Raw genomic sequence first — 15470 nt, forward strand, 5'->3', positions numbered from 1 at the left:
TGCAGCTCTGCTCCTCTGCTCCTCAAAGGACTCAAACCTGCAGAGCTCCCTGCTCTCTCCTCTTTGGCAGGCGAAGCTTCCAAAGCAGCCAGGAGACAGGAGTGAAGAGGGATATCCTCTTTGGAAGGTTTGCAAGCCAGGATCTTCCCTGGTTTTACGGGTGCCATGTGCAGTGCGGATGACACGGGAAATCCCCAGTCGGCCCTCCCGTAATCGTGAGACTGGCTTAAAAATCAGGAGATTTGATGAAAATAATCCATTTTATTTGCCTTCTGATTTTGCTTTTGGTTGGAAGCACTTTCCAAGGTTTTCTCTGCAAACATGAGGGCTGGACGTTTCCTTATTTAGAAAAGGAAAGCTGAGATTCTCATGCATGTACACGAGCCCCGGTGCTGGGGATTTCAGCAAACCACACGAACCTCGGGCAGGACACGGTAACCACAAAACCCCAAATTCCCGGGCTCCTTGAAGCCAGTCAGAAGCTTGCTCTTCCAGTAGCACTCCAGTGCTGTAGGCTGAGCTCGCAAGACCGGACTCTGGGGTTCTGTTCCTTGCTCTGTGACTCTGGGCAAGTTACTTAACCTATCCGTGCCTCAGTTTACCTATCTGTAAAATAGACATACCTCCCTGCCTCGTAGGGATGTGTTGCGTCTCTCTGAGGCAAGGCATTATATAGGTACCAGGTAGGATTGTTTATTACTATGGTTTCACTATAGCATGTGTTTTCAGAGCAGTGGGTTGGAAAATGACTGAGAGGTTCCAGCTCATTGAGATTTCCTCCTCGGCATCTGTGCAGTGATTCTTTTGGGAGCTTTCATTTGATCTGGTTACACGGAGCGGCACTTGCTGGTGTGTTGATGAGCCATTAGGAGGAGTTGGGCCTCATGTGAGCACTTTGAAGCAGCAGAGGTAAATACAAACTCAGCCCTTACATCACGCTTTCCATCCGCAGCCCTCAGCGTGATGGGCAAGAGGGGGGCGAGGATCCTTAGCCCATTTTACAGATGAGCAATGGAGACCCAGAGGGCCAGAAGCGTTCAGCATCCAGCAGTCCCCCGGGGCTGTTCTGAAAGGAACTGAGCACTTCTAAGAAGCTGGAGAGTGACGGGAAGTGACTTCCCTCAGATCCCACGGGAAGTCTGTGGTGGAGCCTGAAACAGATCCCAGGACTCCCGAGTCCTAATTCTGTGTCCCACCCCTGCACTTCTCTTCCCACTGCTCGGCATTTTTAAAGCACAGCCTTTTAAAGGCTTAACCCTGTTGGGCAAGGCAGTACTGCCAGCCCTGAGCATTCAAAAACCACAAGGTCGACTTGAAAACTCATGAGAGTTTAATAAAAAATAATAAAGTAGGCATCCTTTTGATGGGCTTTTTGGAGCCTGTAGGCATCATGTTTTCAAGCTGTTCCCTGCCAGAAGGAGGGATGGGAACTTTGTTTTTAAAATGAAAGCCAAGAGTCTCACATAATCACCTGACTCCAGGAGCTGGGGCTTGAAGGTAAACAGCAGATATGAAGAGATTCCCAATGAAATCATGAGAGTGGGCAACACTGGAAGAGAGGAAGGATGGCTCAGTCATTAGGGCCCTAGCCTAGCAATTGGAAGATCTGGGTTTTATTCCCTGCTCTGCTACAGACTTCCTGTGTGACCGTGGGCAAGTCACTTAGCTTCAGCTACCCATCTGTACAGTGGGGATAATAGCACTGCCCTGCCTTTTGGGGGTGCTGTGAGGATAAATACATTAGGGTAGTGAAGTTTTTTGAGACTTACTGCTGAAAAGCACTTCGCAAGAACTCGGTGTTATTATTTGAAACATCTTCCTCTTCAAGGGATAGTTTTTGCTTACGCAGCTGCCACCAGGCACTCGGTTCCAAATGACAGCACTCACTCCTGGCCGAGCAGTGCTGAACTCCTGGGGCCAGATACCCAAAAGAGCACAGCACGCTGGGTGCTGAGTACTGTTGACACGGGTCCCAATTGCAGGTTCTGAGCATTGAAAATCTGGCCCCTCATGTGGACTGCATGTGGCTCTGTGAGCCAGGAACTCCTGAGTTCTAATCCCAACTTGAACAAAGGCTTCTCTCTGACTTTGGGCAAGTCACGTCCTTGCTCTGTGCCTCAGTTTCCCCACCTGTAAAATGGGGATAATGGTTATCCACCTGCTGGACTAATGTCTATAGAGTGCTTTGAAGACTAAAAACATTCTACAGATGCTATCATCACTTGCCACATGCTCCTTGAGATAGCTGTGTGTCATTTGGCTCACGTGCACTAAATCAGTTCTTCATCCTATACTTTGTACAGTTTTGAATATGCAGTTGATAAATTTACATGCCAGTTGGTGGTCACTTTTCACTGATTCTGTTTTTAAAGGCTTATATCCCCCCCCAAAACCCATTGCTGTGGGACCTGCTCTGTAACTTGAGTGCCTGGTAACCGGGGAGGCTACTGAAATGCTGATTTTTGTGCTGCCGCCTGCTGCGCTCTCGGCAGCAATCCCACAAGTCAGTCCTTGGCTTTCTGCAGCAGCTGGGAAGTCCCTGCAGCAGACCAGCTGCCATATTTCCAATGGCCTTGTAACTAAACCACTGGCCACTTGAAGTGGACGTTTTTGTGCCAGTCCAAGCTGAAGTTGTGCTGGCCATTCCGCCCAAGGGGTTATTTTCCTTCACAGGGGCCTGCTCACATGTCTTTGTCTCTCACTAGCTTGATGCACCTGCTTGATTAGCCGCAGATGATGGTCTCAGCACTAGAGTACAGAGGCTGGCTGTGATACAGGGGTTCCCAACCTTTCTCATAGTGTGAGGCACCTTTTAATAGAGAGCGTCTCCTAGGACCCTCCTTTCCTATGTGTTGTTGTGGGCCGCCTTCCCTCCCCCTTAGGATCACCGCGTATGCCTGGGTCCATTACAGCAGTCGCTTCCATGGAGAAGTAACATAAGGAACATCATGTATTTTTAGCTCCTTTTCATGTGGTTTTGCAGCTGGAAATGAGGAGGAGGAGCCAATATCACATGACCAGCCAGCTCTTCCCCAGCCCACTAGCAAGGGCTCTTTGGATCACAGTTTGGGCCTCTTGGCATTAATGCTTTACAGCAGAACTGAGATGCGTTGGCAGGTCTGCTGGGGACCCGGACTTGGAATAGCAAGGCTGCTGCAGGTCAGGCTTGGGGTGTGTTGGCAGACTTGGGGGGGGGAGCGCGGAAGCTTGATCAGCACTTGCAAAAATCATTCCCATCTCCTCTGATGTGTGTGGGTGTCTCTCTTTCATGAGCCGTGAAATTCACTGGCCAGCGTAACAGAAGAAGTGAGAGCGAATGCAGTGTAGTGGAGGCAGCAAATGTATGCACTGATATGATGCATAGTCACACACATGCTAACACACCTCCGCACTGGCCCGCCCCAGCAGAAAAAAAGAAACCAGGGAGGGCGAGGCCTGATGGAGTTGGTGGGGGGGGAAATCGCTGCCAAGACTCTGATCGAAAGCCTCAGCGCTGAGGAAAACGCGCGGTAAGTATGAGCTGCTTGAAAAGATCATGGAAAGCCTCAGTGCCACTTTAGCAGGCTACAGCCACCCCCTGTGTTTCCTGGCTGCCCCAGAGGTTACTGTTATCTTTCCCCTCCATTGGCTGTGTGGACCCAGACTTGGCAGAAGGATTCCAAGTGGTGTAACTGGAGCCGGATTGTATGTCTAGTGGTGGTTGGTAGCATTAGCTGGTCTTTTGTTAATCCACAGGCGGCCCTCCCTGCCTGTCACTGCCTTATCAACCAATTTACATCCTTGGCCGAACCTTTTCCGCTTTCCCCTGAGGCCCCCTGTCCTTTCTGCTAACAATCCAGAGCTTTGCAAATGCCACAACTTCTCTCCCTGTTTCCACAGGGCCTGGACAGGTGGAATCCAGGCATCAGCATCATTACAAATCCTGACATTTTTGGACCCGCCCCAAAATGGGTTGCTTGGAGTTTGGTGCTAGAAGTGGGTGAAAGATCAGGGGAGGCAGTCAGGTCAAGAGGAAAGCTCCTAAAATCTGACATACTGTTGAACCCTGGCCCTGCCCCTGACTCCCTGGATCCACTGGGCAAGTCACTGGGGGGAGGTTCAAAGGAGCCTTGGAGTTAGGGCTCCCATCTTCAAAAACATTTGGGCACCTAATTCCCTTTGAAACTTACTGGGAGCCTGGCATATAACTCCTGTCGGCACTTTTGATAACCCCAGACTTGGCCTCTCTGTGCCTGTTTCCCTGTCAGTGGAAGAGGATAATTGATTCTCATCTTCCTTGCTAGGGAGCTACGAGAAATGATGGGTTAATCGTCAGGACCTGATTCAGCAAAGCACTTAAACACGTGCTGAACTTCCAGCCAATGTCACTGAAGTCGAGGGCACGTAAGCAGGTGGTGGAAGTTGAGCACATGGTTAAAGTGTTCTGTGGAACTAGGTCTCTGTTCTTAGACTGTGTTCGCGCCAAGTATTTTAATAGTAATTTGTAATAATGACTTATTAACAGATCTGGGCTGATTCACAAATCACTAAGGAGAAGAGAGGCCACCTTCCTGTTCCTGAACATGCCCCCAGGGCTAGGCAAAATGTTTGCAACCAACTTCGAAGCCCTTGAAACATGAGGCTTTCACATCTCATTTGACTTCACACAATCTGTCCAATTTAATGAGAGCCCCCGTCAGCCTCTACCTCACCCCTCCCAACGCCCGCCCACACCTCCTCGGTCTGGCAGGGCGGATGCACCCTAATAATAGGAATTCCTAGCTCGGAAACACCACGTGTCATCAGTAGAGCTCAGAGTGCCTTACAAAGGAGGGCAGGATCATTATCCCCATTGAATAGGGGAGAAACTGAGGCACGGAGAGGGGAAGTGACTTGCCCAAGGTCACCCAGCAGGCCAGTGGAACAGCTGGGAATAGAAGCCAGATCGCCTGCTCCCCAGACCAGTACTCTATCCACTAGCCAACATTGCCTCCCATATGTGGCGCAGCAGTGTCCCCTGGTGCATTCCTGGTGGGCAGGATTGAGAAATGGCTCCACCCACTCACCTACCCAGATGCGTGGAGTCGGGGTGGGGCGGGAAAGGCAAGGAATGCAGCAGCTGCAGGGAGGCTGATCTCTCTCTCTGGGCCGAGGGGCAGTTAAGCTGGCGTGGTGCATCTCTGCAGAGTTATATCCCAGCAGACATCTCCCAGAGCTGACCGTACCCCGTCACGGCCCATGTTGTGCGTGTAGGAGGGGAAAAGGGTTCTTTCTCCTCCCATCTTCGACTGCTCGGGCAGGCTGACTTCACAGCGCAGGGGGGATCGATGACAGAGTCAGCATCTGTGTTCCTGCATCCACACCCTTGTCCTGAAGGAATCTTGGGTCTCCCCCCCCGCCTCACTTCTGCGTTTTCCGCGGGATTGTTAAGTATCAATGAATCAGCTAGTCTGATTTTTCACCTTGCTTCCGACACCTTCCACAGGCCCTTTCATGTGCTTTTCCTTCTCACCCTGGGTTTCTCATGGCTGGGGGAGGCAGGATGGAGGGTTTTAACGTTCCAGGCCAAAGATACCCATGCGTCCCACACGGGCCTGACCCCCCCTCTCCCCTTGTGGTCCTGGGTGCTCCATTCTTCTGCAGGTCCTGCAAAGTTCCTTCCGACTGCAAAGGGACAATAGAGGCTGCCCTCTGCAGCCGCTGAAACCTTAGCCACTTGCCTTTGTCGGAGAGGAATTGGAGGCTGCGCTGCAGAGATGATTTCAGGGAATTGATTAAAGTGGCAAAGGCAAGCAGCATTTGGAGATGAGGTCACTGGTGTTTCGCCTGCAAAGGGAGTCTATTCAAACCCATTCCCTGTAACTCCACAACCAGCAGACACTTTGATCTTATTAAGCCGTTCAAACCCTGCAGCTCGCCGATGTAATCAGCTGGGTTCCTTTGGGCTCTGTTGCTTTTTCGTGTTGCCATATCTGAGGCTGTTGGCTCCTCTGAGCAGCAGGGCTGTGTTAGGAGCTTTGGATGCTCTCCCCTTGGTGATAAGAGAAATGAATGCATCTATGATGGATTAACCCTTTCCTTTGCTACGGGCTAAGCCTAAAAATGTTTGTCCCTGGTCCCGCACCTCCTTATTATGATTCATTTGTATGACGGTAGCATCTAGAGGTCCCATCTGAGATTGGGGCCCTGTTGTGCTAGGTGCTGTGCAGACACAGAGTGGGAAACACTTTCTGCCCCAATGAGCTTCCAATCACAGAGGGGGAAACTGAGGCACAGGAAGAGGAAGTGACTTGTCCAAGGTCATCCAGCAGGTCTGGAACCCAGGTCTCCTGAGTCCCAGGCCCTGCCCACAGGGCCACACTGCTTCTCCCACCTGAGGGCAGGCAGTAAACAAAGTTGCCTGCCCCCCTATGTAGGGAACAAGCTCTGTGTTGAGCAAATCTCGGAGCGTATGCATGAAGGCACAGGCTCCAAGCGATCACAGAATCGACTGCTGGGGTCCACAGAGAAACACACGACACCGTAGCAATGGCATCTTTTTATGGATCAACCTCTCTGCGTCTCTTCTTCGGCTGCAGCAGCTTGCTCCTTGTTGGCCAATCTAGGCCTTGGTCCAGCCAGCGCATAGAGGAGCAGTTCCCTGGGTCTTTCGTGCGCCTTCACTGTTCTCCTTAGAGCAAGGACATGGAGCTGCAGAAACTCCTGCCAGCTCCTGACCTACTGGGAGACACTAGGCAACAGGGCAGGTCACTTCACATTTCTGTGCCACCGTTTCCCCTCCTAGCCTGTGTCCACCTATTTCGATTGCCAGTGCTTTGGGGCAGGGACTGTCTCTTACTCTGTGTAGGTGCGGTTCCTGCCTCAATGGGATCTCTAGGTGCTACTGTGATAGGAATGATAATGGAGGGATGATTGGTTGGTACTAGTGTGCCTTAGCAAAGGGCAATCCAAGTGGCAGAAGCCCCAGTTAGCTATAGGCTAACAGAAGGGTCCCGTCCATTCCAGCTGATGCTAGGAGGTTAGTGATGATGTCTCTTGCCTCTATTTCCTTGTAAATTGCAAACCATTTTGATTGAAGACTCCCCACACCCGGGACTCTGGGACCGTCCCTGTGGATTCTACTGTGTTACCTGCCTTTGCCAGCCGGGCGATGCTCTGGATTGCCAGACACTTCGACCTTGCTAAGCATGTTGTCTCATGTTGCTATTGGAAATGTTGAAAACGCTGAACGGTTACATTCCTCCAGGGAATCAGAGAGTCCTGTCTAGAACTGCCTGGCTTTGAGCGTTGGCTTTAGTACACAAACCACAATGAAATGGTGAGGAACGGCTTGTGTGCAGACTGCAAAAAAACGAAGGTGATGCCTAGTGCTTTGCTTCATATTCCTGGTGGGGAGCCCCTTTGGGTGTCTCTACACTGCATTATAAACCCAGGTCTGTGGGACCCGGGCTTCTGACTCAGTGTTTCCAAGCCCGTGCTTGAGCGTCCACACTGCATTTTAAACCAGGGTTTACAAGTGCTGGACCTGGATCTCACAGCTGTGCTGTCACATCCATACCACAGTACCCAGAGCTTCTGACTCGGGTTTGCAGCTTGAACTGCGTCCCCACTGTGAAATGGCAGGGCTTGGACCTGAGTCACAGCGGGACTCGGGCTCTGACTCATCCCCCATACAGGGTCTGTCAAGGCTGCTTCCCCACTCTGAACTTTAGGGTACAGATGTGGGGGCCTGCATGAAACTTTTAAGCTTAGCTACCATCTTAGATCTGGTCCGCTGCCATCACTCCCAAAGTGCTAATTCCCTTCCCTGGGTAGCCTTGGGAGACTCTTCACCAATTCCCTGGTGAATACAGATCCAAACCCCTTGGATCTTAAAACAAGGAAAAATCAATCAGGTTCTTAAAAAGAAGGTTTTTAATTAAAGAAAAAGGTAAAAATCATCTCTGTAAAATCAGGATGGGAAATAACTTTACAGGGTAATCAAACTTAAAGAGCCCAGAGGACCCCCCCTCTAGCCTTAGGTTCAAAGTTACAGCAAACAGATAAACACTCTAGCAAAAAGGTACATTTACAAGTTGAGAAAACAAAGATAAAAACTAACACGCCTTGCCTGGCTGTTTACTTACAAGTTTGAAATATGAGAGACTTGTTCAGAAAGATTTGGAGAGCCTGGATTGATGTCTGGTCCCTCTTAGTCCCAAGAGCGAACAACCCCAAACAAAGAGCACAAACAAAAGCCTTCCCCCCACCAAGATTTGAAAGTATCATGTCCCCTTATTGGTCCTTTGGGTCAGGTGTCCGCCAGGTTACCTGAGCTTCTTAACCCTTTACAGGTAAAAGGATTTTGGAGTCTCTGGCCAGGAGGGATATAGTATTGTACACAGGAGGGCTGTTACCCTTCCCTTTATAGTTATGACAGGGTCTTAGGACCTGGGGACTGAGTGCTTGCTGACCTGAGTCAGACTGATTTGTGTGTGGATGGAAGAGGGGGTGTGTGGACTCCAACCTGAGTCAGAGGCCGGGCTTAGTGTGCAGAGTAGAGACATCCTTTGTGCCCTCACATTCATCCCCAGTTACCTTGCTATTGTAAAAAATTAGTATTTGACCCTTATCTTTGATGTACTCAACAAACATTAACTAGACCCTCACAGTATCCTCTGGTGCACCCAAGAGGAACTTTTGGAGGTGGGTAAACTGAGGCAAAGATAAGTTGTGACCTTCCCCAAGAACACACCACAAATCAGAACTGGAACACAGGCATGCCTGGCCATTAGTCCTGTGCTCTGACCACTTAGAACATCCTTCCTTCTCGCAGCCCGTTGTGCTGAGGGCACGTCTACACTACAGAGGCTGCGGCTACCTGCAACCACAAAAGGGTAGGTGTAGGTAACCCACCTTCCCAAGTGGTGGTAGCTAGGTCAGGGAGACAGGTCTTCCGTTGACCTAGCCACATCTACACCGGGATTGGGTCAGTTTAAGTACTGCACTCAGGGATGTGAATTTTTCACCCCTCCCCGAGTAACATAGCTCCGTCAACCTACATTTTAAGTGTAGACTAGGGCTGAGTCCTTTCTTCCCGGGGGAGAGGGTTGGGTTATGTTTCCATATGAATGCAAGGCAAGCCCTTCCCCAGTGGGGCAATTTGCCAGATTCCAGGCAGTGTTGTATATATTTGGGAGCTGAACCCTGACAGAACTCATTTCACTTACAGAATTGTGTGTGTGTGTTCAGGGATTGCTTTCAGGGACTTCTTTCTAGCATGGCCAGCGGGGAAGGCCTCTAAGGCAGCCCCAGTGTAGGGCATCCCCAGTTAAATTATAATCCAGTTACACATGGATTACATCCAGTGTGGTCTGTTAACAGGAAGTGGCACCGGAGTGTATGTTGCATGCGGTGTTGGTAATGATGATGATGATGACTGTGCTGGTCGCATCCCAAAATCCAGAACTTAGTGATGAAATACTCTGACTGCAGACTAGAGATGCTAATAATACATTAATATTAATTCATATAATTGTTCTCATTTTATTCCCCCCCCTCCCCAAATAACTAAGGAGCCTCACGTGTAGCCTTAAAATGACCAAATAGAAGAGAAATAACTGGATATTTTCCATTCATATCATCATAGGAAGAATATGAGTTAAATCCTTGTTCTTCCTCGCATGGATGAGGAAGGCTGGGTCAGTGGTTAGGGCTCTAGCATAGACTGGGGTTCAAGTCCCTGCTCCACCACAGACTGCCTGTGTGACCTTGGGTGAGTCGCTCAGCCTCCCGGTGCCTCAGTTTCCCATCTGTAACATGGGGATAATAGCACTGCCCTACTGCCCGGGCGTGTCGTGAGGATAAATACGTTAAAGATGGGGCGGTGCTCAGATACTGTGGTGATTGGCGCTAGATAAGTATCATAGATCAGATCCAGTTCAAATGCTCCTGCTGCGAAGGCCCTGAGGTGCTGAGTGAACGAAGTGCTGTGGGAGTGGAGGCCACTCAGCAGCGTGGGGGAAGATTGCAGGGTTATGACGCGCAGACAAATGTGGCAGAGGGATCTTGCCAACCACTCAGGAGGTCTAGAGGCTAGCGTGGCTATTGCATGGGAGGAAAAGGGGCTTGGAAGGAAGAAATCTTAAGGGTTTGGATGTGCAAAAGGCCTGCAGACTGTCTGCATGGGGGTGGATGGTATGAGAAGAGCCTGTGCAAATCCCCAGGCTGAGAGCCCCCGGTCTCTGCAGTTTGTGCATGCACCAGGCCAGGGCATGGAGCAATCTGCAAACACGTCTAATCAGCTGTGGTGTGAGGCTGTTGCGGAGGGCTCAGTTACTGTCTGCTTCAGCAGATGAGGTTGTGATGATTTAACAGGGCCATGCTCAGATGGTCTGGCTGAGTGCAGGAAGGACTGCACTTTCGGAGTTAACCCAGTCTCCTCCCGTTCTGGCCCTTCCGTCCCACGGAAATCCTTCTTACACCAAAGAGGGCAAAGCTCTGGTGCTGGGGCCTGGGGGGTCGGTGGTTTCAGAAAACGGACAGAACTTTGCTTAGCAGAGATGAGCACAGTGTAGAAGATACATGGGAGTTTGGACAGAAAGGGATCTTCCATTAGTCACAAAAAATCGCCCCATTGTTTTGATGTTTCTGTGTTTATGGTAATGCACACAGTGAAATCACCGTCATGCTTGAAATGACCGATGAACAGCTTGACTGCATGTAATCAATACCTGGATTCAGGGCCAGCGCTTCCATTTAGGCGACCTAGGCGGTCGCCTAGGGCACCAGGATTTGGGGGCATGGCATTTTGCCGCCCTTGGCAGCAATTCTGCAGCGGGGGGTCCTTCCACGCTCCGGGTCTTTGGCAGCAATTCTGCGGTGGGTCCTTCACTCGCTCTGGGACCCGCCGCCGAAGTGCCCCGAAGACCGGGAGCGCAGAAGGACCCCCCCACCGCAGAATTGCCGACAACAACCGGGAGCGCGGAAGGATCCCCACCTAGGGCGCCAAAAACCCTGGCGCCGCTCCTGCCTGGATTCAAGTGAGCAGTGGCTGAGACAGGGAAGGGAGCTCCCAAATTGTAATCCCTGCCTTTACTCTGATTTGCTGTGACCTTGAGAGGGTCACGTCACCCTTGCGTGCCTCAGTTTCCCCATTGGTGGCATTTTCAGGCTGTATGGTCTTGTCATTGCAGTGGAGGAAGTTTTCAGCATCAACGGTTTTGATCATTATTGTTTTATACATTATTATTTGTATTACAGTATCACCAACTGAGCTCAGAGCCCCATTCTGCTAGGCTGTTCATGTGCATAGTGAGTGATATCCCTGCCCCAAAGAGCTTACAGCCTAGACAGACAAAGAATGAGAGAAAGGAAGTGCTGTTATCCCTTTTTTGTGATGGGGGAACTGAGTCATCGAGTGATTAAGTAACTTGCCCAAGATCACATTGGAAGTGGCAGTGCTTGGAATCGAACCCCCATCCCATGGGACCTAGTTCAGCGCACTAAACACAAGATCAGCCTTCCTCCCAAAGATTCCCACCTTGAAATCTCTTTTAGGATTTCCCCCTGATCCCAGATTTTTCAGCAATGTCTTGTTTTTTCCTGCCCACGTCCATGGTGACACGATGACGTTTTGAGCAGCATCCAGTTGCACTGAGACATGTTACCCTGACCTGCAGTCTCTTAGCACAACTATTGTTTGCTGAGTGTGTCCTGCAGGGCAAAGCGAGGATGGTGGTAGCCTACAGACCCTAGCAGCAGAGCTCCCCTCTCTTTGATCTTCCTGGGTGCAGACACTGGGTTTGTCTTTATTTCCTAACTGCTGGTCATGGCCCTGAGGCCCATGTGCTGTGGGTAAAGCTGCACCTAGAGGATCTGCCCGAAAGAGCATAAAAAATGAGACTTTTATATATCACACGGGCCTTTCGGAACCTCCCATCTTCCTCCTCGTATGCTCTCTGCCCTACACTCGGTTGCACGATAATTTCCCCAGGGAAGCGGTGGAAGCTGCAATGCTTGACATTTCAAACTAGACTGGACAAGATCCACTCGAAACGTTCTGCAGGAGATAATCCCACCCTGGCCAGGAGACAGCTGGTTATTCTCCTGCCACAGCTCATTTCCATCCCTGACTTGTGTGATTCTGCATTTGTACTTAGAGGCTGTCTGGCGCCTGCCATTTGGCCTGAAGGCTCAACAGTCAGCAGGTGGGCTGGGTTTTTGTTTGGTTTGTGCCTGAAGGAGGTTATCTTGGTGCTCTGGGGGTGGGTTTTCTTTGCGTTGCTCTGAGGAGCAGTGGGCAGGTCTTTGTACCTACCTGTCATTGTGTTATCTGGCCCTTCTGAAGCCTCATGCAGTCTGAGGTGTTACAACCTCTCGTTAAAGCAGTGCTATTTTTAGAGCAAGCCACAGTGTCCTTCTAGCTGTAGGGAAGTATGTACCTGTGTATTAAAGTCAGAAGAACCTCCAGAGAGCTAGACGGGCTCCAGGTGGTGCTCTATAAATGGTGCATATTGTAACGAATCCATACTCATCTAGGATATTATGCTGTCCACGATGGATGCTTATAATCTCACCGCAACAGAAGGGACAGAGCTCAGATTCTTCTGCTCCAAAACCACAGCCTTCTGTCACTTGAACTAAAAAAGCATCTCCATTAGGTGCTAGCAGTATAAGGCCTACTATGACACACAACTGAGCAGTGCTGATTCCATCCAGTAGAGGACACTGTGCACATGCACATTACCTAGTCCCCTTACAATATGCTTTCCTTTTTCCTTTTGTAATTAGATTGAACTCACTCCGTGCTCTGCCCCATTCTGTCTTAAGCAGAATGCAAACCCCAGTAATGTTCAAGTGGAACTTTCAAACCAAATGATATTCAGACCAGGTTTGCCCATCCCTTAGAGTTAGACCCGATCCTGCGAGCGGTCTGTGTGCTGATCCGTGGATGATCAGGGCTGGGATGACACATAGAAGAGGAAAACGCAGTACCTTTAACTCATGATCATCAGGGCCAGGAACCCCATTTCTGTCACGCTGCTGCAACCAGTAAAAATGTTAGACCCTGATGATGTCTTGTAAGATTCCTTTTCCCCACCCTTCCACCACCGGTCCAGGGGAGCTCGCAGGAATGGGAAGGAGGTTATTTAGGGCAATCTCTGAAATGGATAGGAGTTTACAGAGCCACGCAGGCAATGGAAAGGAAACCCAGCATGCTTCAGTGATGGCTGCAGTGTTTATCAGCGCTTCCTTTCCTGTAAATATTATTCTAATGCCGGCTGCCGCACTACCTAAATCAGAAAGAACCGCCGGCAAACCAGCAAGAACGAATAAACATTTCTGTCCTTTGTCCACGCTGCCCCTTTTGCGGGGTAAGGTGGAAGATTTATAGCTGCCTTGGTTTGTCTCCATCTGGACAGGGGGACCTCGTGGGGCAATCATTCCAGGCCACATGGTGACAGGCAGCGTACAATGTTAACCCCTTGGAGCGGTGGACCTGGGCAGTAGCTCTGAGCTATTGATGGCTTCAGGAGGGTGCTGCGTGGCTGTATCCAGTTCTAGTGATCGGGGGGGTGTTAATTCAGAGATCCGTTTTATCCATTTCTCCCCAGCATCTTTGCTCACTCTGTTCTCATGGTACTTTATCTACACATGGTCTAAGACACGGAGAGGCTACTAGCTAGCACGTCCCAAAACGTTCTCCTGGCACCGCTCATTGAGTTCAGTGAAGCCAGGGTGGATTTCACCCAAAGTCTCACAACCCCCTGTCACAGATTTGGTCAGTGACAGGCCACCCCCAGTCTGCTGTGAGAGACATCTACGTCTCTGGGTCCCTGGATTCCCCCAGTGGCTTAAGCTTCTGGGGCTTGAAATAAGTCCAGGCACTGCCCCTCTCTTGGAATCCCTAGGCAGACTCTTGGGGTGCAGCCTCATCCTGAGAACTAGAACCCGTTGCCAAACCCCTCGGAGTGCAGAGCTGAGCTTCTGGTTCCCCCAGACCTACACACCGTGTCCCAGAAGGGTTCGCCGTGTAACCGTCTCGGGGGCGCACAGCCATGGAGCATGTGACACACTCAGAGCCCAGAGCCCAACACATTATGGTTCTTCTATGTAATGCACAATGCACAAAAGAGCTCAGATCATTTAGAAAACTACAAACTTTGTAACCACAATGCCCCCCACTTAGTGCACCCTGCCCTCGGCCACCCTCTGGGCTGCGGACAGCTGGCAGGGTCCCCCTGCTTCATCCAGGCCTCTGCATGTTGGGGTGCTTCTCCCACATGGAGTCTTCTGCCCACTGCTTCTGGGACCTTCCTCTCTCTGCAGTCTGTCCCCAGTCCCCATTGCTGGGTGACTCTCTGTTTAAACCCCTCTCTGGTCACCTGGCCTCTTTTGTTCTGCGCCTGGTAAATTTCCACTGCTCCTACTGTCCCCCCTTCGTCCCGAGGGGTAAGATAAAACTGGTGTTCCAAGGATGCAACTGCTCTCTGGCATAATATTGTGACCAAAGTACCCTCGTTTACAGCGAAGTGCCTTCTCATCGGCCTCAGTCTGGAGTGCATCTGCTGCGGGTCCTGCCAGCCATGGTGGGCCCACATACCTGTAGGCTTTCCATGGCGCGGTAATTTCATGATACAATTTCATAGTACCCACCTGAATTCACAAATGGTGCAGACAGATTCCCAGCTACCCACTCCCCTCCGTAGAGTTAGGCCTGTATTGTGAGCCGCGTTTTAGAGAGGTTTGTCCAGCATCATTTTGTGAGTCTGTAGAGTCCAGGAGAGAACTCAAATGCAGAGCAAACGATTCCAAGAAAGTTCTGCTTCCCAGGGGCAGCCTCATGTGATGTACAAATGCCTGGGGGTCCCGGGGAACCCATCCACATGAAGGGGGCTATACGTACACCGGGGAACACAGCTCAGAGTTGGGCTCTGGACACTTTGCCGTGTGGTCACACCCAGTCTCCAAGCCTGTGTAATACATGGACCCAGGGCCAATTTCTGCTCTCAGTCACACTGACGTACACACAGAGTTAACCCCATTGACTTTGATGGAGTCGCACTAGAAATCTGGGTGCCTAGATGACACCTGCGTGGGTGCTAGGTGTTACCATTGTCCTAGGTGGTAAAATGACCTGAGCTGTGTCTACACTAGCGCGCCCGCTGCTGGAGCTGCACCCCCAGTGGAAGAGAGCCTAATGCAAGCCATTCCCTGCCTTTCAGGGCGCATCTCCCCTCCTTGGCTTGACCCAGGACAGGGGCTGCTGTTCTCAACCTGCGTAGTCCTGGCAGAATGGCCAGTGAGCGTTCTAGGAACACCGTTAAAGCCACATCAAGGCTGCACAGCTATAGACAGAGGGTTGGGAAATGCACCAGTTCCCGGAGCCGTGTCGTGTCTAGGGTGTTTCCTACTCCTGATCTGCTAGTCCGATGGTTACTGTTATCTATTGCACACGAGGGTATCCAGGGCGGGCCCTTTAATGTCTCTCTTATAACCTTAGCTACGGA

At 50.7% G+C, this 15470-nt stretch overlaps 1 protein-coding gene across 4 annotated transcripts in view; it reads left to right on the forward strand.

The window, feature by feature from the left end:
* Positions 1–15470, forward strand: part of NCS1 (neuronal calcium sensor 1) — a 138701-nt gene that overhangs the window by 109363 nt on the left and 13868 nt on the right. The gene's annotated exons all lie outside the window — the stretch shown is intronic.

Source organism: Trachemys scripta, chromosome 17 (assembly GCF_013100865.1).
Source record: "Trachemys scripta elegans isolate TJP31775 chromosome 17, CAS_Tse_1.0, whole genome shotgun sequence".
Classification (NCBI taxonomy): Eukaryota; Metazoa; Chordata; order Testudines; family Emydidae; genus Trachemys; species Trachemys scripta.